General features: G+C 45.3%; 1 protein-coding gene across 5 annotated transcripts in view; it reads right to left on the bottom strand.

The window, feature by feature from the left end:
• Positions 1–17,924, bottom strand: part of dop1a (DOP1 leucine zipper like protein A) — a 182,781-nt gene extending 164,857 nt beyond the window's left edge. For all 5 annotated transcript variants that reach the window (XM_073051710.1, XM_073051712.1, XM_073051714.1 and 2 more), the window contains exon 1: positions 17,175–17,924. The gene's annotated coding sequence lies outside the window, so the exon portion shown is untranslated. The remainder of the gene's footprint in view (positions 1–17,174) is intronic.
• Between the last annotated feature and the right edge of the window lie 6,593 nt (positions 17,925–24,517).

The raw sequence follows: 24,517 nt of genomic DNA, 5'->3' as shown, positions 1-24,517 counted from the left end.
CTGTAGTCACGGACCTGCACGCAGGCGGCTCGGTCTAATGGTCGTTTTCCGCTGACCAAAGCAGCAGTGAAACTCGGCGTCTAACTGGGCGACTGAGCAGCCCTCTTTAGGAACGCACTGCTCACCTCCGTAGTATGAGGAAGGGGCTAGAAAAGGTGCCTTAAACATTGCCTACTTCATTACACCCTGGCCAGTTTACTGCGGCTGGCAGGGATCCCATCTCGGCGGTCGAACTAACACAACACAACGCAAGGTGACACCGCTCACCATTGGCACTTGGAACGTGCGCACGCTATTGGGCAACCCTACAGCAAACAGACCAGAGAGAAGAACAGCCTTAGTTGCCAGAGAACTTGCAAGATACAACATCGACATTGCAGCCCTGAGTGAGACTCATCTTGCCAACGTAGGTCAGCTGACCGAAAGTGGAGGTGGATACACTTTTCTGGAACGGTCGCAGTGCGATAAGCGTTGTGATGCTGGAGTTGGATTCGCCGTCAGGAGTCACCTTGTTCGGAAACTTGCCAGTCTCCCCAAGGGTGTGAACGACCGGCTCATGACACTGCAGCTTCTGCTACAGAACAGAAATCAAGCCACCCTGATCAACACCTATGCCCCCACAATGACCAACCTGGACGAGACGAAAGACAGGTTCTATGAAGAACTAGACGCCCTACTATCAGCAGTGAGCAGCACCGACAAGCTGTTCTTGCTCAGCGACTTCAATGCAAGAGCAGGGTGCTACTCTGCAGCCTGGCAGAGAGTCGTTGGGAGACATGGAGTGGGCAAATGTGACAGTAACAGCCTACTCTTTACTGAAGACCTGTGCAGCACATGACCTCCCCATCACCAACACAACCTTCCGCCTGCCCACCCGTAACAAGACCTCTTGGATGCTCTAAGCATTGGCATCTTATCAACTATGTCATTGTCAGGAGAAAAGACAGGCAGGATGTCAGAGTGACCAAGCCATGTGTGGCGCTGACTGCTGGTCAGATCACAGGCTCAATGTCTCCAAAATGAAGCTCTGCATCAGACCCAAGAGGTGACCATAAGGAAGCAAGGATATGAAAAGAATCAGTGTGGCCGGGCTGAAGAACCCAAGCATAGCTTCAGCACTGGCTGAAGATTTAGAAACCAAGCTTGCTGACCCACACCTTGCAGGCAGCGCTGTGGATGACGGAGAACACTTCAGGGATGTCGTCCATTCATCTGCACTGAAGATGCTGGGGCCCTCTACCCGCGAGCAGCATGACTGGTTCGATGAGAGTGATGAGGAGATACAGGCTCTACTTGTTGAAAAGCACCGCCTTCGTCGTGCCCATCAGAACGACCCATCATCAGCCGCCAAGAAAAACGCCTTTACCAGTGCTTGCAGGACAGTCCAGAAAAAACTGCGTAAAATGCAAGATACCTCGCTGAGCGCCAAGGCAGGTGAAATACAGGGATCGGCTGACAGAAATGACTTGAAACGATTCTATGAAGCCCTCAACACTCTCTACGGACCTCCCGGAGCTCCCCCCTCCTGAGTACAGATGGTACAACTCTCATTACAGAGAAGGCTCAGATCCTACAGAGATGGGCTGAACATTTTGAAGCCGTCCTCAACCGACCATCGTCTATTAACAATGAGGCGATAGACAGGATTCCCCAGGTCGACATCAACAGGGCCATGGTGACCCACCGGTAGTAGCTGAAGTCATGAAAGCTGTCAGCCAGCTATCCAGTGGCAAAGCCCTAGGGGCGGACGCCATACCTGCAGAGATCTACAAAGTCAGTGGTCCTGTACTTATAGAGAAGCTCACCGAGTTGCTCCAGTCTTTTTGGAGGCAAGGATCCATTCCTCAGAAACTTAAAGGTGCATCCATCGTACACCTCAACAAGAGGAAGGGCCATCGACAAGTATGCGACAACCACCGAGGAATCTCGCTGCTCTCCATCGCAGGAAAAACTCTTGCAAGAGTCCTGCTAAATCGTCTGGTCGCTCATCTGGAGCTGGGCATGCTGCCAGAGTCACAGTGTGGCTTTCACAAAGGTCGTGGGTCTATTGATATGAATTTTGCCGCGTGCCAGCTTCAGGAGGGGTGTCAGGAGCAGAACCGCAAACTCCACACAACTTCTGTTGACCTCACGAAGGCCTTCAGCACTGTCTGCCGACAAGGCCTGTGGAGGATCATGTCAAAGTTCGGCTGCCCCGCCAAATTCATTCAGATGGTACGCCAGTTCCATGATGGCCACAGTGCATTCCCACTCACCAATGGCGTCAAACAGGGCTGTGTGCTCGACCCACCCTGTTCAGCATGTTTACTGTCATGCAGAAAGATGCCTTCCAGGACAGCGATGCTGGAATCAGCCTCAGGTACAGAGTGGATGGGAAGCTCTTCAACCTGAGGAGACTTCAAGCTATTACCAAAGTGTTCTGAGAGACTCCCTCTTTGCCGATGACTACTGGCTCAGAGCCAGAGCTGCAAGTCAATATGGACAAATTCTCCACGGCTTGTGACAACTTTGGACTCACCATCAACATCAAAAAGACCAAAGTCATGCACCAGCCTGCCCCTCATGCACCGTACACAGAACCCAAAATCACAATCAAAGGACAAAACTACAGGCAGTGGAGCAGTTTACTTACCGTGGCAGCACCCTCTCCCGAGCAGTGACTGTTGATGCAGAGGTTACCTGCAGAATAGCAAAGGCAAGTTCTGCTTTCGGTAGACTGCGCTCAGCTGTATGGGAACATCGAGGAGTCAGCCCAGCAATAAAACTGAAGGTCTACAGAGCCGTGGCACTCACTCCCCTCCTGTACACCTGTGAAACGTGGACTGTGTATCGAAGGCATACAAGACAGCTCAACCGTTTTCACATAACCTGCCTTTGCAGAATATTAGGCATCAGATGGCACGACAAAGTACCAGACACTGGAGTTCTGTCTAGAGCAAGTCTACCATCAGTCCACACACTGCTGATGAGAGCACAGACCCGGTGGGCAGGTCATGTCATCCGTATGCCAGACGAGCACATACCCAAGCAACTCCTTTTTGGGGAATTCTCTGCTGGAAGACGCTCACCTGGAGGACAGAAGAAACGTTACAAAGACACACACTAAAGGCCTCCCTGAAGTCGTTTGACATAGACATGACCTCGTGGGAAACGCTGGCACAAAACCGCCCTACCTGGCGCGGCCTCATCCACAAGGGCTGTCAAGCTCACGAAGCAAAGCGCACGGCTGAAGCACAACACAAGCGCGAGCTGCGCAAGTCCAGAGCCACCAGCGCAACAACTGCAGTGCCAGCATAAGTCTGTCCAACATGTGCCAGGACATTCCGTGCACAAACTGGACTGACCAGTATCTTTGGACACACCGCATCCAGACTCAAAGTGACTAATGGTGTCGAGGTCTTCATCGACAACAATGGCCAAACCACTTACCCCTCTCACCATAAATACATGCTCTCCAGTTCTAAACATCGCAGCCCGAGCGAACAGGTGCTGGCTGTTCACTTGCATAATTTTAGAAACAGATGGAAATTTTTTTTACAAACTTCCATCAAATTCCTCCTCAGTCTTCATTGTTTTATAGCAGGGTTTCCCAACCTGGGGTCCATGGAACACCCACAATGCAGTGCCAAACATGTACTCACTTTAGAAATTACCTAGGGTTACCCATAGCCCTCGATTTTTCTAAGCTCCATGTACCTATCCAAAAGTCTCTTAAAAGACCCTATTGTATCTGCCTCCATCACCGTCGCCTGCAGCCCATTCCACCATTCTCTGCGTAAAAAAATTTACTCCTGACATCTCCTCTGTACCTACTTCCAAGCACCTTAAAACTATGCCCTCTCGTGCTAGCCCTTTCACTCCGCAACTCCCTGGTCCACACGTCCCTCCCTACGGATCTCCCACCTGGCACTTATCCCTGCAAGCAAAAACTCTCTATTTTTAGGTGACTCTCACAAAGTGCAGAAACTGACACTTTGGGAGATTCACTGAATTACAGCCAAGAATTGATTGAACTCCATCTGCCCTTATCTGTGTCCTGTTATATCCTTTGTCAATCTTTTACACAATCTACAACTCCACCAGTCTCAGCCACTTTCCCACATTTTCATCCAAAACATCAGAGGCCCAGTACAGGTCCATGTGGAACACCACTAGTCACAGACCCCCCCCCCCCCCCATGGGCGAGCCAGTTTGGATCCATTCAGCCAAGTCACTGGATTGTCCTGAATCCAAATGTATCCTAATTTTCTGAATACGTAGAGAGATACAGACCTAATGTGAGAGATGGGAATCACGTAGAAAAGTCAGAATGGATGATCCGGGCTGAGGGTCCATTTCCATGGTGTACAACTCAAGAGTTACAAAGCACAGAAAATGGCTTTCCAGACTAACTCATCCATGCCAACTTCCTGAGTTTGTTCCATATCATACTTATAAACCTCCAGAAGATCACTACTCCAGTGAGAATGAACCCAGCCCATCAAACCTCTCCTTACTGGTAAAGCTCTCTATTCCCGGATTGTCCTGGTGAATCTCTTCCACATTCCTTCTAATGTCATCACATCCTTCCAGGAGTGTGGCAACCAGAACTAATTACAGCCTGACCAATGCTTTGTACAACTGAGACATGGCCTCCCAATCCTTCTAGTCAAAGCCACAGCCTCCGAAGGCAAGTATACCAAATGCCCTCTTCACCACTCCATCCACTTGCACTGTCAATTTCAGGGAGCTACAAACTTGCACAATGCGAGTCACTGCCATTTACTGTCAATGGCCTATTGGTGCTGGATTTAATGAAGACTAGATGAAAGATTAGATTACGGGAAATGAGTAATTTGATTTAATAAACTATAATTCATTTCTTTCTCTACAAGTTTTTATACTCTGTGTCAAACATTTCCTCCCAGATTCCCTTTAGATTTTCCTCTCATCCCTTGTTTTTGATAGCACTACCATGGGAAAATGATTCTGACCAACTATCCCAACTATGCCTTCTATCAGGTATTTCATTATATAATGTACTTCATGCTCTAGAGAGAAAAAATCCTAGTCCATCCAATCCCTCCCCATGACTCAAGTCCTCGAATCAAGGCACAACAACGTAGTGAATCTCTACACTTCCTCCAGCACTTCCTGATGTCAGAAATTTTCAGGTCAAGTACTTGATTTCCCAACCTCAAACTTTGTCATTGGGACATAGTTAGGGAAGTGAGATCACAATTTATCACACATAGCAGAACATCTCAGAAAGTTAAGCAATTAAATTTATACATTTAAAAAAAAAAGTTAAGCCAACCCACTTTACAGAAAAACAATTCTGATTCCTAGTTAAAAAGTATGCACTTATTTCTAACAAAAACAGTATCACTAAATGGCTGGCGAATTGGCACAACGATTCAGATGCCTAGAATAGAAAAAAAAACATGGCAACCTAGTATCCATTTAGAACCAAAAACAGAACATTCTGGAAGAACTCAACAAGCAGGTGGCATCTTTGGAGACAGAGGCAGATTCAACTTCTTGGATTATTGGTTTTCATCAGAACCATGGCATTCACTTACGGTGCCTGACCCTTGGATTCTTTGGTGAAGTAAACCAAGCATTCACAGGTATGTAATCAGATAAAATATGACAGAGCTTCAAAAAAAGATGCCCAAAAAGCAACATGTTTTTGGAAATTAGCTTCTAACAGCACAGAAACAGGCTCCTTATCCATGATGACCATCGGGTACATATCCATACAAAAAAAACCTGAAAACATTACAACGCTGGAACTAATCAGAGCGTCACACAATACTTGTAGAGGGGGGAACAGAACTCAAATGACAGCAGGTGCCTGAACAACCTGGTGACCATGTGGGCTTCCTCCCACGTTCGAAGTAAGTACGGGTTTGTAAGTTAGTTGGTCTCCTGGATGTAATCTCGCTGTGCGGGCTCGTTGGGACGGAAGGGCTTGTTACCACACTGCATCTCTAAATGAATTAAACTAACGTTGAATGAAAATTCAATGCCATTAAACAGAAGCCGAATAAAAGATTGGATTAAGAGCAAAAATATAAAAATAAGATTTATTTTAAATAATAATTAAACCTTAAAGGGATGAGACTGTATTTGTATTTCATTTCTAGTGTCAGAAAGGTTGAATCAGAATCAGGTTTACTATCACAGACATACGTTGTGAAACATTACTTTGCGGCAGCAGTACAGTGCAATGCATTAAAAAATTATAAGTTACAATAAGAAATATTAAAAACTAAATGAGTAGTGCAAGAAGAGAGCAAAATAGTGAGGTAGTGCTCATGGGTTGGGGCCTGGTCCATTCCGAAATCTGACGGCAGAAGGGAAGAAGCTGTTCCTAAAATGTAGAGTGACATCAGTATCTAACATTACCAGACTGTGAGTGATTTTAATATTTCATTCCATTGCTCTGGTGAAGTAGAAAGTTTCGACACACTCAATGCACCACAAATAGAGAGCTGGGAAAAGAGAGGCAATTCTGCAACGTTAATAGCAGTCAGTAAGTGCCATGTGTGCTGGTCTGAAAATGGGGCTTTCACACTTAAATAAGCAGGAGTTATCAGCCTTGTAACACTGACATCAGTTTTCGAGCTGGTATATTTTTATTTCTCAACTTCACCCAAATGAAGAAAAGTGCCACAGTGCCTTGAGTCATTCCTTCCTCACCGCATTGCTTGCCAAACATGACAGAAAAGTTTGTGACCAAACCATCACTGTTTGCTTGTTCTGTTTTGGTGCCAGCCTTGCGCTCGTCTGTCAGACCCTTCTTCTTCAGGAAAGAGGTCACGAGTTCGAATCTTGCACAGGGATTTGATCCCAGAACAATACTTAGTAGAAGAATACAGAAGTTCTCCCTAGGGCCTTGTGAATTTTTTTTCACTTCACACCCACAAACAACAGATTGCCTGCACACCACCTTGTGTTATTTGTGAATCTATGCTGCTTGCTAATCAGCTGCTGCATTTCCCCACATTACAGCAGCATTACTGCATTTGACCAGCATTTCAGTGACCAAAAGATGCTTTGGGATGTCCTGCCTTCATGAAAGGTATTTCCAATGCAGACCTCCAAAGTCTTCTCACTCAGTCCAAACTGCAAGGAGTGAGAGCAGAACAACACAAGAAAGGGCTTCCAGATCAGAATCAGAATTAGGTTTAATTAATATTTATATATATCAGAAGAGAAAAAGATATTCCTAAATTGTTGAGTTTGTGTCTTCAGGCTCCTGTACTTCCTGTACCAATGAGAAGGCAGCCTAGGTGATGGGGGTCCTTGATTGTTCCTTACTGAAGGAATCTTCTCCTTCATTAAGGAAGGCACAAGTTTGAATCTCGCACAGGGATTTGATCCCAAAGCATTAGTTGGTAGAAGAATACAGAAGTTCTCCCGGGTGCCTTTCTGAGCATTGCTTCTGGAAGATGTCCTAGAGAGGCTAGAGCCCATGATGGAGCTAAGTTTACAAGTGTCTGTAGCTTACTTAAATCCTGTGCAGTAGATACCTGCCCTACCTCCACACCAAACGGTGATGCAGCCAGCAAGAATGTTCTCCATGGTACATCTGTAGAAATTTGCCAGTGTCTTTGGTGACAGACCAAATCTTCACAAACTTTGATAGCTGCTCCATCAAAGATATTACAAATATAAACTAAGTTGCATGATAGTGCACAAATCACCCACCGAGTTATAGTGATTATAAACCCACGTCTTTCTTCCCAATTATTTGGCTGTAAAACAGATACATTGGAGGGCATCAGCCACCCAAAAATAAACTTGAAGTTGGCTGCATCATAACAGCCAACTAGTTGTAGGAGAAACAGGAGAGAAGGGGGCAGAAGATGGTGGGCAGGTTGGAATTCCAGTCAGACCCATCCACATTTCTTGTCGATTTAGAATTCAAAACAATGTATATTACGACAATCCCTTCAGCTGCTAATAAAAGTGCGGATGCTGACGATCTAAACTAAAAACAGGAACTATTTAAAATGGTTAGCTGCTCAAAAAAGCATCTACAGAGAAAGAAACAAGAGTGAAGCTTTCAGGTCAATAACCTTCCATCAGCATTGGGAAAGTTGGGTGAGGAACGGTCCAAGTCACAGAGAAGGTGCTGGTGATGCGGTGCGGGGACGGAGAGAACAGAAGCAATGTCTATGGTCAGGTGAAGAGACTGAGAGAGGGTAGTGAAAGCTCCTTCAATGCAGTTGATCTGTCTGAAGGAGATACAGGTAGGAGGTACATGAGAGAGAAAAGGTGCTGCAAAAATGAGGTATTCGTTGTTGCTGGATATCTGAAACAAACACGAGAATGTCTGCAGATGCTGGAAAACCAAAAGCAACACAAACAAAATGCTGGAGGAACTCAACAGGTCAGGCAGCATCTATGGAAAAGAGTAAACAGTCAATATTTCCAGCTGAGACCCTTCAGGACTAAGTAGGAAAGGGGAAGATGCGAGAATAAAAGGGGGGGGGAGGGGAAAGAGACTAGCTGGAAGATGATAGGTAAAGCCAGGTGGGTGGGAAAGGTCACAGGTTGGAAAAGAAAGAATCTGACAGGAGAGTAGAGTGGACAATAGGAGAAAGGGAAAGAGGAGGGGACCCGGGGGAAAAGAATAGGCAGGTGAGAAGAAGTAAAGGTCAGAGTGGGAAATAGAGGAGGGAGGGAGGGAAATTTGTTCAACGGAAAGAGAAATCGATATTCATACCATGAGGTTGGATAGCACCCAGACAGAATGCAGGGTATTGCTATACACTCTGAGCATGGCCTCCACTTCTCATTGAGATAACACTCTCGAAATACACCACAGATCAGGCAGCAACTGTGGAGACACTTTTGCATTCTGCACTGTGTCTTGTTATTTCAGCAACTTCTTGCATGTACTTGTTCTTTACCCTCAATTCTCAGTCATCTCTGTTTATCTATACTTGCTTTAGACAACCATCACCTTCAGATGGCACCTCCACCCTTCTGCTTCATTCTATCCCATGCTCCGTCTGACCCACCCACTTCTTTACTTAAAATACGACTTCCACCTTGTCCCAGAGCTGATGAAAGTCCATAACGGCTCAGGGACAGGATTGGTTACTTCAAGTGCCGGGTTTTAGATGTTTCAGAAAGGACAGGGAGGCAGGCAAAAGAGGTGGGGGCGTGGCACTGTTGATCAGAGATAGTGTCATGGCTGCAGAAAAGGTGGACGCCATGGAGGGACTGTCTACGGAGTCTCTGTGGGTGGAGGTTAGGAACAGGAAGGGGTCAATAACTTTACTAGGTGCTTTTTATAGACTGCCTAATAGTAACAGGGATATCGAGGAGCAGATAGGGAAACAGATCCTGGAAAGGAGTAATAATACCTGTTATGGTGGGAGATTTAATTTCCCAAATATAGATTGGCATCTCCCTAGAGCAAGGAGTTTAGATGGGGTGGAGTTTGTTAGGTGTGTTCAGGAAGGTTTCTTGACACAATATGTAGATAAGCCTACAGGAGGAGAGGCTGTACTTGATTTGGTATTGGGAAATGAACCTGGTCAGGTGTCAGATCTCTCAGTAGGAGAGCATTTTGGAGATAGTGATCATACTTCTATCTCCTTTACAATAGCATTGGAGAGAGACAGGAACAGACAAGTTAGAAAAGCATTTAATTGGAGTAAGGGGAATTATGAGGCTATCAGAATCAGAATCAGAATTTAATCGCCAAGTACCTATGCACATACAAGGAATTTACTTCCGGCAGATGTTGTCTCTCTGCTCATAACAATAATAATGATAAATATAAATGAAAATATAGATTATCAGACAGGAAATTGGAAACAGATGTTCTCAGGGAAAAGTACAGAAGAAATGTGGCAAATATTCAGGGGATATTTATGTAGAGCTCTGTACGGGCACTTTCCAATGAGACAGGGAAGTTGCGGTAGGAAACAGGAACCGTGGTGTACAAAGGCTGTAATAAATCTAGTCAAGAAGAAAAGCTTACAAAAGGTTCAGAGAGCTAAGTAATGTTAGAGATCTAGAAGATTATAAGGCTACTAGGAAGGAGCTTAAGAAGGAAATTAGGAGAGCCAGAAGGGGCCATGAAAAGGCTTTGGTGGGCAGGATTAAGGAAAATCCCAAGGCATTCTACAAGTATGTGAAGAGCAAGAGGATAAGATGTGAGAGAATAGGACCTATCAACTGTGACAGTGGAAAAGTGTGTATGGAGCCGGAGGAAATAGCAGTGGTACTTAATGAATACTTTACTTCAGTATTCACTATGGAAAAGGATCTTAGTGATTGTAGTGATGACTTGCAGCAGATTGAAAAGCTTGAGCATGTAGACATTAAGAAAGAGGATGCGCTGGAGCTTTTGGAAAGCATCAAGTTGGATAAGTCGCCGGGACCAGATGAGATGTACCCCAGGCTACTGTGGGAGGCGAGGGAGGAGATTGCTGAGCCTCTGGTGATGATCTCTACATCATCAATGGAGACGGGAGAGGTTCCCGAGGATTGGAGGGTTGCAGATGTTGTTCCTTTATTCAAGAAAGGGAGTAGAGATAGCCCAGGAAATTATAGACCAGAGAGTCTTACCTCAGTGGTTGGTAAGTTGATAGAGAAGATCCTGAGAGACAGGATTTATGAACATTTGGAGGGGTGTAATATGATTAGGAGTAGTCAGCAAAACTGGGCTGAGAAGTGACAGATGGATTTCAACCCAGATAAGTGTGAGGTGGTTCATTTTGGTAGGTCAAATATGATGGCAGAATATAGTATTAATGGTAAGACTCCTGGCAGTGTGGAGGATCAGAGGGATCTTGGGGAGCATCCATAGGACGCTCAAAGCAGTTGCACAGGTTGACTCTGTGGTTAAGAAGGCATAGGGTGTATTGACCTTCATCAACCGTGGAATTGTATTTAGGAGCCGAGAGCTAATGTTGCAGCTATATAGGACCCTGGTCAGACCCCACTTGGAGTACTGTGCTCAGTTCTGGTCACCTCACTACAGGAAGGATGTGGAAACCATAGAAAGGGCGCAGAGGAGATTTACAAGGATGTTGCCTGGATTGGGAAGCATACCTGATGAGAATAGGTTGAGTGAACTCAGCCTTTTCTCCTTGGAGAGACGGAGGATGAGAGGTGACTTGATAGAGGTGTACAAGATGACGAGAGGCATTGATCATGTTGATAGTCAGAGGCTTTTTCCCAGGGCTGAAATGGTTGCCACAAGAGAGCACAGGTTTAAGGTGCTGGGGAGTAGGTACAGAGGAGATGTCAGGGGTAAGTTTTTTTTTTTAAACGCAGAGAGTGGTGAGTGCGTGGAATGGGCTGCCGGCAACGGTGGTAGAGGCGGATACGATTGGGTCTATCAAGAGGCTTTTAGATAGGTACATGGAGCTTAGTAAAATAGAGGGCTATAGGTAAGCCTAGTAATTTTTAAGGTAGGGACATGTTCAGCACAGCTTTGTGGGCCGAAGGGCCTGTATTGTGCTGTAGGTTTTCTATGTTTCTATCATTCTGAGATATTAACTGCCTGTCTCTCTCTGCATAGATGTTGCCTAACCTGCTCTGCACCTCAGCGGCTGGAAGTATAAGACAAGGAAACACAACTGTACATGTTGTACAGGGAATTCCCAGTTTTTATCAACAAGCAGTGTTGCTTCTCCACATACCTTCAACGAAAAATCGGATATCAGAGTAAGTACCGGAACAATACTGTAAGATAAGCAGAATGTAATGAACCACACTACCAGAATGAACTTATACCCTCCACATTATATTTCTGATTGAAAAAATATCCAAAATATCTCTGATCAGGAGCACAGTTAAGACCTTTCTTTTCAGTGTGTCTTTTTTCCAGGGTAGGAAAATCTAAAACCAAAAGACGTGCATTAAAGGTGAGAGGGAAAAGATTAAAAGGGATCTGAGGGGTAACTTTTCAAGCAAAGGCTGGTGGGTACATGGGGCGAGCTGTCAGAGTAAATGGTAGCAGCAGGTACAATGATAAGCTTTCAGGGGGCATGAAGTGTGTGAAGTTACCATTACTAGAGAGAAGGTTCGTGGGAAGCTGAAAGGTCTGAAGGCAGGTAAATCACCTGGACCAGATGGTGTACACCCCAGTGTTCTGAAAGAGGTGGCTGAAGAGATCGTGGAAGCATTAGTAATGATCTTTCAAGAATCACTAGATTCTGGAATGGTTCCAGAGAACTGTAAAATTGAAAATGCCACTCCACTCTTTAAGAAGAGAGAGAGAGGCAGAGGAAAGGAAAGTAAAGGCCAGTTAGTCTGACCTCAGTGGTTGGGAAGATGTTGGAGTCTATTATTAAGGATGAGGTCTCAGGGTACTTGGAGTCACATAATAAAGTAGGCCATAGTTAGCATGGTTTCCTCAAGGGAAAATCTTGCCTGATAAATCTATTGGAATTCTTTGGAAAAAATAACAAGCAAGATAGACAAAGGAGAATGGTTTGATGTTATGTGCTTGGATTTTCAGAAGGCCTTTAACAAGCTGCCAAATGAGGTTGCTTGACAAGTTAAGAGCCCACTTACAGGGAAGATTCTAACATGGGTAAAGCAGTGGCTGATTAGCAGGAGGCAAAGAGTGGAAATAAAAGGAGCCTTTTCTGGTTGGTTGTCAGTGGCAACTGATGTTCAACAGAGATCTGTGTTGGGACTGCTTCTTTTTATGTTATATGTCAATGACTTGGATGACAGATTTGATGGCTTTGTTGCAAAGTTTGCGGACGGTACAAAGATAGATGGAGGGGCAAGTAGTTTTGAGGAAGCAGAGAGGCTACAGAACGACTTAGACAGATTAGGAGAATGGGCAAAGAAGTGGCAGATGGAATAGTGTCGGGAAGTGTACGGTCATGCACTTTGGTAGAGGAAATGAAAGAGCTGACTATTTTCAAAACAGAGCGAAAATTCAAAAACCTGAGGCACAAAATGACTTGGGAATCCTTATGCAGGATTCCCTAAAGGTTAATTTGCAGGTTGAGTCAGTGGTGAGGAAGGCAAATGCGATGTTAGCATTCATCTCAAGAGGTCTAGAATATAAAAAGCCAGGATGTAATATTGAGGCTTTATAAAGCACTGGTGAGGCCTCACTTGGAGTCTTGTGAGCAGTTTTGGGCCCCTTATCTTAGAAAGGATGTGCTGACACTTTTGAAGCTTCGAAGGAGATTCACGGAAATTATTCCAGGATTGAATGGCAGGTCATATGAACGGAGTTTTAATAGCTCTAGGCCTGTAGTCACTAGAATTCAGAAGAATGAATGGTGACCGAATTGAAACGTATTGAATGGTGAAAGGTCTCGATAGAGTGGGGGTAAGAATATTTCCTATGGTGGGAGAGTCTAAGACCAGAAGATACAGCCTCAGAATAGAGGGGCGTCCTTTTAGAACCGAGATGAGGAGATATTTCTTTAGCCAGAGACTGGTGAATCTGTGGAATTCATTGCCACATGTGGCTGTGGAAGCCAAGATTTTATGTGTATATAAGGCAGAGGTTGATAGATTCTTGATTGGCCAGGGCATGAAAGGATACAGGGAGAATTCTGCTCCTACATCTTATGGTCTACAACGTTTAAAATACACTTGGACAAGTACATGGATACGAAATGTTTAGAGCACGGGGTTCCAAACTGGGGTCCAGAGACCCTTTGGTTAAAAGTACATTTATTATCAAAGTATGTATACATTATACAACCCTGAGGTTTACCTCCTAACAAAGAAACCCAGAAGAACTCATTAAAAAGACTGTCAAACACCCAGTGTGCAGAGAGGGAAAAAAAAACCAAATGATGCAAACAATAAATACAAGCAAATCGCATTCTGAACTGAAGTTGACAAAGACAGTCTGTCCACAGACCCTCAGTTCAGCAGAGAGCAGAGCAGTGAGCTGAACTGGTCCGTCCCTCACCTCAGGGCCCGACAAATCTAGCCCAGCGCCGAAATCATCATCCAAACATCGGGTTCTGTCACTCCAATACGCTAATGGTAGGGGTCACAGCGTAAAAAAGGTTGGGAACCCCCGGTTGAAGGGGATACGGCCCAAACACAGGCAAATGGGACCAGCTCATATAGACATCCTAGTCAGCATGGAGGGCTGGAGCGAAAGGCTGCTTCTGTGCTGTATAACTGTGATTCTGAGTACAGTGGCTGCACAAAGTAACTGGAAGTTTAGCAACTCCCCAGTTTTTTAAATAATCTGGGTACATCAGGGTTGTTTCCAAAATACGTCTGGTGGGTCAAATGACAGAACACAATGGAAAAGAGAAAGGAAAGCACAGATGGTAATTTCAATGATCAGGCATTCTTCATCCCTTCAGCCAGGACTGTTTGTACCCTGCAGTTTCGTTAAGGTACAGCAGCACAATGCATCCTGTTCGAAACAACCAAGCTGAGCAATCGTAAAGACCACTGGGTTCTGTGTTGCAAATTCACGACGTGCTGGACGTAGTATGTGATATTACCCTGCCTTCTGAACACACCTTCTCACTGCTGAAAGATTTCACTAATCAAGAAAACATAAAAATTGCTGAAGAAAATGAAATTCATTTGACATGGTGCTGAACTGGCAGAGTTTTCCAAACTGTTGGATGTTGCTCCCTCACACATTTCTCAGCCATTTATGTTAATTACTTTTTCAAGTTGTTACATCATATTATTATAAAAGTTACAGTGAACCAGCTAAGGGGATCACTACATTCACTTGCCCCATCATCGAAAGGTTCCCTCGACCAATGATCTCACTTCAGGGACTCTTTATCTCATGTTCTTGTTATTTATTACTATTTATTTATATTTGCATTTGCACAGTTTGCTGTCTTCTGCACTTGTATAGATTTGCTGAGTGTGCCCACAGGCTTGTGTATGGTGATATCTATATACTTTGATAATAAATTTACTTTGCAGTAGAAAGGGAATAAAAGAACAGAGGCCCCAGTGAGCAGGGTGTGGGAACAGGGGCCCCAGTGAGCAGAGTGTGGGAACAGGGGCCCCAGTGAGCAGAGTGTGGGAACAGGGGCCCCAGTGAGCAGAGTGTGGGAACAGGGGCCCCAGTGAGCAGAGTGTGGGAACAGGGGCCCCAGTGAGCAGAGTGTGGGAACAGGGGCCCCAGTGAGCAGAGTGTGGGAACAGGGGCCCCAGTGAGCAGAGTGTGGGAACAGGGGCCCCAGTGAGCAGAGTGTGGGAACAGGGGCCCCAGTGAGCAGAGTGTGGGAATATCACCTGATAAACAGATGCCAAACCATTTGGGATTTCCTAAGAGTCAAATAGCATATTACTGGAGTTTTACTGCAACAACTTCTCTGTCCATTCAAAATTTCTATAGTTGTACCGTGGAGAGCATTCTGACAGGCTGCATCACTGTCTGGTATGGAGGGGCTACTGCACAGGACCAAAAGAAGCTGCAGAAGGTTGTAAATCTAGTCGGCTCCATCTTGGGCACCAGCCTACAAAGTACCCAGGACATCTTTAGGAAGCGGTGTCTCAGAAAGGCAGCGTCCATTATTAAGGACCTCCAGCACCCAGAGCATGCCCTTTTCTCACTGTTACCATCAGGTAAGAGGTACAGAAACCTGAAAGCACACACTCAGCAATTCAGGAACAGCTTCTTTCCCTCTGCCATCCAATTTCTAAATGGACAATGAATCTTTGGATACTACCTCACTTTTTTTAAATATACAGTATTCTGTTTTTTTAAAATCTATTCAATATAAGTAATTGATTTATTTATTATTATTTTATTATTTTTCTCTCTCTGCTAGATTATGTATTGCATTGAACTGCTGCTGCTAAGTTAACAAATTTCACCTCACATGCCAGTGATAATAACCCTGATCCTGATGACAAGCAGTTTATTGACTTCTATAAGCTACTTCTAAAATAATCTTGGGAACAAGATAACTCTCAAAACCATCAGAATAAGGGACAATTGCTTTACTAACTTCAAAGTTTCATCAGTTGTCAGCTTGTAGTGTCTGTTGACTTTTAACGCCTATATTGTGAATGACGATTGGATTTCTTACTTGTAAAATCAAACATACAGAGACTACCAAATTCAAAGGCAACGCGAGTGATGAAGGGTTTCGGCCCGAAACGTCGTCACTACCTCCTCCCATAGATGCGGTCTGGCCTGCTGAGTTCTGCCAGCATTTTGTGTTTTTAGAGATTACCAAATGGTCATTATCAGTAACTGCTACTTATTTCTGTATAAAAGAAGCTATATCTCTGTTCAGACTTCAGAACAGTGTGGTGGTGACAGGGGTCATACTGTTCTCCGTGCACACAAAATATGTTATAATTGAGAGAAGAGTGGTTGTGTTCAAAGTCCAGTTGATCCGTGTCGACAATGGGAAACCTACACTGGCTATCTACCTTATTCCCTATAGGGAAAATATCCCCAGCCTATGCTGCTGCTGCAAGTAATGACAATGAACTTGATTTCAACCCTATCCAATCTCTCCTGTCCCGGTAACATCCCTGTGAATCCTTTCTGCACCCTTAAAATGGGTGACACACAAACCTAACAAGAGAAAACACTGCCTCTGACTGCCAGGAATGAACAATAGATTCTAATACTAACCACCCATCCGTGCCAACGGGAAATTATGCCATACTGACTCAACAGTGAGATTAAGGTGGCACGCGGACAGGAGGTCAATCCAGGATCAGAAACTGAAACTGATCTAGTTCAAAGAGAATGCTGAAGTGAAAGGAACTCGTCAAAACTAACACACAAAAAGAATGCAGGGGCGGGGAATCACACAGATTGTGAGCAAAAATGGAAACCAAATCCCATTTAATCTCTCTGAGGTATATATGAACATCTGCTTGTGAATTGTAAATGTCAAAAAGAGAGTGTAAGCAAAGATTCGTCTTCTTAACTGTCATAGTGTTTTTATAATTTGATTTTATTGATTTAGAGATACAGCAAGGAATAGGCCCTTCCGATCCAATGAGCCACATCACCCAGCATTTAAACCTAGCCTACTCAAAGGACAATTACCCTTCTAACTGTGCAAGGTAACCCGGGGGGGGGGGAGGGGGTTCACTGGGAGAACGCACAAACTCCTTATAGCCGGCGCTGGAATTGAACTCCACACTCTGGAGGGGCCAGAGCTGTAAAAACTGCTACGCCACCGTGGCATGCAGGAGGCAGAAGGCTTGACAAGAGATGAGGCACTTACCTACCACCGCCAAGGTGCTGCCCGCTGCCAGCTCACATATCACTGCCCCATCCCACCATCACAGAAACAACTGATGACAGTCACATCTTGTCCACCGTTTGATCAAACAGCTGGCTGTGAACGGGCCGGGCCGAACTGAAATCGTGGGGATTCAGGAGACTCTTCCCGCAGCCATACAAATCCAGCAGCAAATGACCGAGTCGTAAACGTGTCGCCCCAAACAACAATAACCCAGTGACAATGACCCGGCGATAATCCAGTACGCAGCGATACTTTAGTGGACAAGAATCCGTAATAATCCAGCCGACAATTCCAGTATGTGTGATAATCCAGCTAGACTACAATAATTCAACGGACAATTTGATGGTACCCTAATGCAAAGGTATTCTGTGGATAATCCGGCGGATGTGGTGGTGGTACTGGCGATAACACAGTGCAGAATACCCAGAGCTGATCCAGTCGCTGGTACCTGGTGGTAATCTCGGGCTCAGGTGTCCTGTGGTTAATCCAGAGTGCTGTTAATCAATGGACAGGTACCCCGAGGTCGATTCAGTGAACAGATACCCTACGGTCAATGCAGGGGACCGCTACCTTGGACAGTGGGCAGCTGCTCGGTGATGGCTCCACAGGCTGACCGGGGGGGAGAGGAGGGAGGTTCCAGCGGCTGCCGGCTCCGGGTACCGGGAGATCGGACAGCCTGACCCGCCGCCACAACGCCGCCTCACCCGGCGGACGCGCTCCCGCACCGTCCGCACGCTACCCAGGCAGCAGCGCGGGTGGTGCGCCGCTCCTGAACCGTCCCCGGAACACGCACCCCGCACGCTTGGTTCCCACCGTGGCCTCTTCTGCTTCGGCGTCCTCCCGTCTGGTATCCGACTCCCTACCCCCCAAGACACCGGGATCTAACATCAGGGGGTCCCACAATCCCACTTATATTCTCTTTCACGTACCCACTCATTCCCCCAGAGGAGACAGACCATCACAGACACCAGCCCTTCAGCTTCATGGTGTCCCAAACTAATTACAGTAGTAACTAAAAGCCGACTGAACTAGTCCCAGCTGCCTACACGTTTTTTTAGAGATTGATAACAGGCCCTTCTAGCCCAACGAGCCTGTGCTCCCTAATTACACCTATGTGACCAATTGACCTGCAAACCCACAAGTCTTTAGAATGTGGGAGGAAACTGGAGCAGCCAGTGGAAACCTACACAGTCATGGGGAGAACATACAAGTTCCTCGCAGAGAGCAGTGGGAATTGAAGCCAGCTTGCTGGCACTGTAATAGTGTTACCTTGACCATTAAGCTTCCTAAACAATGTTAAAATTCCTTGGCACTAAACAATGTTCAAATTCCCTCATTCTCTTCACATTCATATGACTATCTAAGAGCCTCTTAATCATCTGCATGGTACTTGCCTCCACTACCACCCCTGACAATGCATTCTAGGCATCTCCCACTCTCTGTGTAAACAACAACTTGCCCTTCATCTCTCCTTTAAACTTAACCCCGCTCACCTTAAATGAATGTCCTCTAGTATTAGATATTTTGACTGGGAAAAAGTTATCAGCTGCCTATCTATGCCCCTCATAACTTCATATAATTTCTGACAATCTTATGTAGTTTACTACATCAATTAACCTACCATCCTACATGTCTTTGGGATGTCGGAGAAAATGGAGCACACAGGAAGAACTGTGAGACCCCAGACAGGAAGTCAGGATTGAACCCAGGGACAGAATCTGTGCAGTAACAGAATGAATCACTGCACAACTGTGCTGGGCAGCAGGTCAGGGCACAGTTTTCAAATTCATAGGAGGCACCGATTTGGAGGTGCACTGAACTTGGAGAAGTTCAAGAGAAGCTGGTGGAATGGGCAAATGGACCATAATACTGAGGTAAGATGTCCCATTTTAATCAGAAGTATATTAAGAGGCAATAAAAACTAAAGAGCAAGTAAGATCCAATAGCAGATCTGTGGACAAATGTGCAGATTTTGTTGAAATCATTATGGTGTCCATCATGAAGTGATGATGGAACCATCCAGGCCATGCTCTCTTTCCAAAACTGCCATCAGGCAAGAGATACAGGAGCCTGAAGACCCACATCTCAAAGTTCAACAACTGCTTCTACCCCTCTGCCATCAGGTTCTTGAACCAACCAACCCCTAAAACCTTAGCGTTACCTTGGACTGTGATTTCCTTATTGTCTCAACTCACACTAATGCCACTCTGTGCCGTTAAGGTTATTTTATCATGTAAGTTGAATTGACTTTATTTCTTACATCCGACACATACATGAGGAGTAAAAATCTTTGCATCTCCATCTAAATGTGCAATGTGCAATTTATAGTAATTTGCAATAAATAGAATGTACAACAGGACAGTCAATATAACATAGAAATACAACTGTGTCAGCATGAATTAATCAGTCTGACGGTCTGGTGGAAGAAGCTGTCCTGGAGTCTTGTCGGTCCTGGCTTTAATGCTGCGGTATCATTTCCCGGACAATTTATGTTAATTTAATTCTGTTTTAACATATATAGATATGTGAATGGATAGATGTTTAGATGAGGATGGACAGATGGGTGGATGGTTGGATGGACTGATGGATAGATTAATGGATGGATAGACAGGCAGTTGGATGAATGCATGGAAGATGATGTCTGTATGGATGGATAGATGGGTGGATGGATGGCCAGACTGCTGAATGGATGGATGCCTGGAAGAGAATGGATGGTATGATAGGTGGATGGATGAACGGATAGAAGAGGATGGACGGCTGAGGATGGATGGATGAATGGATGGACAGATGGATGGATAGACAGGATGGATGGATGCATGGAAGAAGATGTACATATGGATGGTCAGATGAGGATGAATGGATGGATGGAACGGGTAGTGGACAGATGGATGGATGGATGAGAATGGATGGACAATTGGATGGATGGATGAGAATGGATGGACAATTGGATGGATGGATGGATGGATGGACAGACAGATGAGGATGGATGGATGGATGGATGGATGGATGGATGGATGGATGGATGGATGGATGGATGGATGGATGGACGGACGGACGGATGGATGGACATTTGGAGGAATGGATGGACGGACATTTGGATGGATGGATGGACGGACGGATGGATGGACATTTGGAGGAATGGATGGACGGACATTTGGATGGATGGATGAGAATGGATGGACATTTGGAGGGAGGGAGGGATGGATGGATGGATGGACGGATGGACATTTGGAGGGATGGATGGACAGACATTTGGATGGATGTATGGATGGATGGATGGATGGATGGATGGACGGAGGAGGATGGATGGATGGCTGGATGGTGGAGGATGTACGGATGGATGGATGGATGGATGGATGGATGGATGGATGGATGGATGGACGGAGGAGGATGGATGGATGGATGGGTGGACGGATGGTTGGACAGATGGATGGATCAATGGATGGGTGGATGGGTGAATGGATGGTTGGATGGATGAATGAATGGATGGACAGGTAAAAGGACGGATGGATGGACATTTGGAGGGATGGATGGATCGTCGGATGGAAGGATGGAGGAAGATGAATGGATGGCTGGATGGAGGAGGATGTACGGATGGATGGATGGATGGACAGATGGACGAATGGATGGATGGATGAATGGATGGACGGTGGAGGCTGGATGGATGGATGGATGGAAGAGAATGGTTGGATGGGTGGACAGATGGAGAAGGATGTTTGGATGGGTGGACGGATGGATGGACGGAGTTGGCTGGATGGATGGGTGGACGGATGGATAGATGGATGGACAGATGGATGGATGGGTGGACGGATGGATAGATGGATGGACAGATGGAGAAGGATGTTTGGATGGGTGGACGGATGGTTGGACAGATGGATGAATGGATGGACAGATGGATGGATGGGTGGACGGATGGATAGATGGATGGACAGATGGATGGATGGGTGGACAAATGGATAGATGGATGGACAGATGGAGAATGATGTTTGGATGGGTGGACGGATGGTTGGACAGATGGATGAATGGATGGACAGACGGAGAAGGATAGATGGATGGGTGGACGGATGGATGGACAGATGGATGGATGGACAGAGGAGGATGGATGGATGGGTGGACGGATGGAGAAGAATGTTTGGATGGGTGGACGGATGGTTGGACAGATGGATGAATGGATGGACAGACGGAGAAGGATAGATGGATGGGTGGACGGATGGATGGACAGAGGAGGATGGATGGATGGATAATGTAGTTCTATTTGCATTCTTGATTCACTTCTGTACTGAAGTTCATGGAAATAAATTTTGGCAGCAGAGTTGAATTGCATCATTGAAATAGTTTAGTGTGCTTATTCATCTAGTCATGGATGGAAGTTTTATCTTAAATAAGTAAATAACGTCCTGTGTTCACTGCACCTGTCCACATGAGGCTTTGGAGAGGACATTGAAGAGATTCCTGGAGATGCTGGCTGGTTTGGGGAGTGTAGCTGCATGGTGAGATTGGACAAAGTTGTTATTTTTCTCTCTCTGAAGCTGAGGAAACACCAGACGCTGATAAAATTATGACAGGCATAGACAGGGTAGATAGTCTGGGTGGAGATATCGAATACTAGGTGGGATCATTCTTACTTAGTCAGGGCGTGAAAGGTTACAGGGAGAAGTTAGGAGAATGGGTTTGAGAGGGATAATAAATTAGCCATGATGGAATGTGAGAGGAGATTCAATGGGCCAAATGGGCTCATTCTCCTCTTATGTCTAATGGTCTTATGGTTTTAAGATGAGAGGCAGAAACTTTCAAGGAGATGTACAGGAGAAGCTTTTATCTTACACAGAGTTGTGGGTGATGCTGTTGGGACAGATACCATAGTAATAATTTAGAGGCATTTAGACAGACACATGAACAGATGGGGAATGGGGAGATATGGACCATGTGCAGACAGATGGGATGGGATCCATGGTCAGTACAGAAAGGGTGGACTGAATGGCCTGTCCCTGCACTGTACTGTTCAGTGTTCTCAGATCAATCTGTATGTTCTCACCAATTTACTTCCACATTATAGGAACTAACTGGTCCTGGAAGTCGCCATTGTTTCACTCTTCACTGCCCTCTCTAATTCATAGAATCATTATGCAGTAGAAAGAGGCCACTCAGCCCCTCATGTCTGAACTGTCTCTCATTACCAGAGCAACTCCCCACTTGCTCCCACTGGCCCTTTCTCGAATTTTTCCCCTCCGTCGTATATTTATCTAGATCACTCTGAAGCCACAATGAAACCATTCTCCACCATGTCCAGATTCCGGGCTGTGTTAAAAACAACAATGTTTTTACCACCATGCCACTCTTGACTCTTGTCCCCTTTATTTTCCACCTGTCATCTCTAGTGCTCGATTCCTGTGTGAAGGGAAGCAGTTCCAGTCTCACTAATCTACCCGTGAATGTAGTCCCTCCTGCCATCAAGTCTGTAAACCCTTGCTGCACCAGTGCCGATTACCTCACCGCATTAATCACTCTACTCCGGTTAAGACTGGGCTAGTATTTTGTTAAAGTTCAGGATGGCATCTCAGCTTTTATACTCTCTACTGATAAAGCCCAGAATAGTTTGTGCCTCATTAAGCAGTCTCTCTACCTCCCTGACACTTCCAATGTGCACAAAAACAGGTCGCACTCCTCTGCACCTCAGCAGAACGGCGTTTTTACTCCCTATCACCTCTCCTCACTCTTCTTCCCAAAATACATCGGCTCACATAAACGTCAACTGCCATACCTCTGCCTGTTCTACCATGCTGAATTGTGGCTTTAAGTCTACATAAATGATATACAAAAAAAAATCAACAACTCAACACCAAAATCCCTGAAGAACACCAGTGTTTGCCTTCCTCCAGGATGAAAAGCCAGCCAGATTATTTATTTGTTGAGATACAGTGCGGACTAGGCCCTTCCAGCCACACTCCTCAACGTTCCCCAAATCTACTGCTGGCCTAATCACGGACAATTTACAATGATCCCAGCAGCGTGTGGGAGGAAACCCACACGGTCACAGGGAGAACATACAGGCTCCTTACAGGCAGCAGCGGGAATTGAACCTGGGTCACCTGCAGTGTAAAGCCTTGTGCGAACCGCGACACTACCGTTCCTCTCCCAGATTCAGTGTCAGTTTTGTCAGGATGTCCAAGCTGCAGTTATCATCCTTTAACTGTAAATGATGACGCAAAGTAATTATTCAACATGTGCACTGTTATTTACAAATTCATCTGTCAGTTGTTTCTGAACAGCCTCGTTTTCCTAATTTTAATCTGTGTATATTGTTTAGATATCCCTTATTCATGACCCCTTTTAATCTCTCTTTCTATGTTTAGTCACCTTTTGATGTTCCCTGTTTCCTTTTTGCCAGGATTAAGGCTGCTTTTCATTTGCTATTTGCATGCTTTTCCTTACAGCCTGCTTCACGTCCAGCGCTCTTGCCCTCGAGGAGTATGAACTGTCGTTGTATTTTATAAATTCCCCTGTTTACACAACTGCGGATTTTCCGGTTTACTTTGGACAGAGTCTGAAGGTCCAGTGTTAGCAAGTCACACCCTTATCTCTGTTTTAAGCTTCTCGCTTTCAAACCGCTCATTGAATTGTTTCATAAAAGGTGACAATTAGATAGGCACGTATTGTTGGGCTCTTTCTCATTTCTAAATCTGACGTGCCCTATCCCTTTGTTCATTCAGAACAAAAATCCATCCAAAACACACCCCAGAAAATGATTGTAATCAGCTGTGTGCTGGTCTTCTTACCCCGATTGATATGAAAGTCAAAAATCCTCCCGTGACTTCACGCTGTCCCTTACCATCTGTGTTTGACTTGTGCATTTTGTGACTTCACAGCTGCTAGCTGGAGGTCAACACTCATCTCCAGTCACACTCAAACCCTTTCCCACTTCTTCATTGGAGCCGCACCACTTCCACTGGCCAGCTATCTCTCATTGTTGCTTCTCTCGTGACTGGAACATTCTCGTCCTTAATCACTGGAGACACTCACCACGTTCCTGGTCTTTCCTGCAGACCTTATTTATTTTAGGTATTTTAACACCACGTATCATTATTCTTTTGCAGCCATGTGTCAGTAATGGACACCATGCCAGCTCCACTACTGTCGAAACTTATTCAATTTGATTCTTTTATTCTGTGTGTGCAGATTCACTACTGTGGATTTCAGATTGATGTGAATGGACCTTTTGCTAAAAATAGTCGGCTATTTGTGTATAACTGCCGCATTTGATGAGTGACAATTGTGACTACGCTTTCAGCTGTAAAAATCAATGAACCTTCCAAGTTACTTTG

The sequence above is a fragment of the Hemitrygon akajei genome, chromosome 7 (assembly GCF_048418815.1).
Source record: "Hemitrygon akajei chromosome 7, sHemAka1.3, whole genome shotgun sequence".
Taxonomy (NCBI): Eukaryota; Metazoa; Chordata; class Chondrichthyes; order Myliobatiformes; family Dasyatidae; genus Hemitrygon; species Hemitrygon akajei.
Note: the sequence above shows the minus strand (reverse complement) of the source record. Positions and strands in the feature narration are given on the sequence as shown.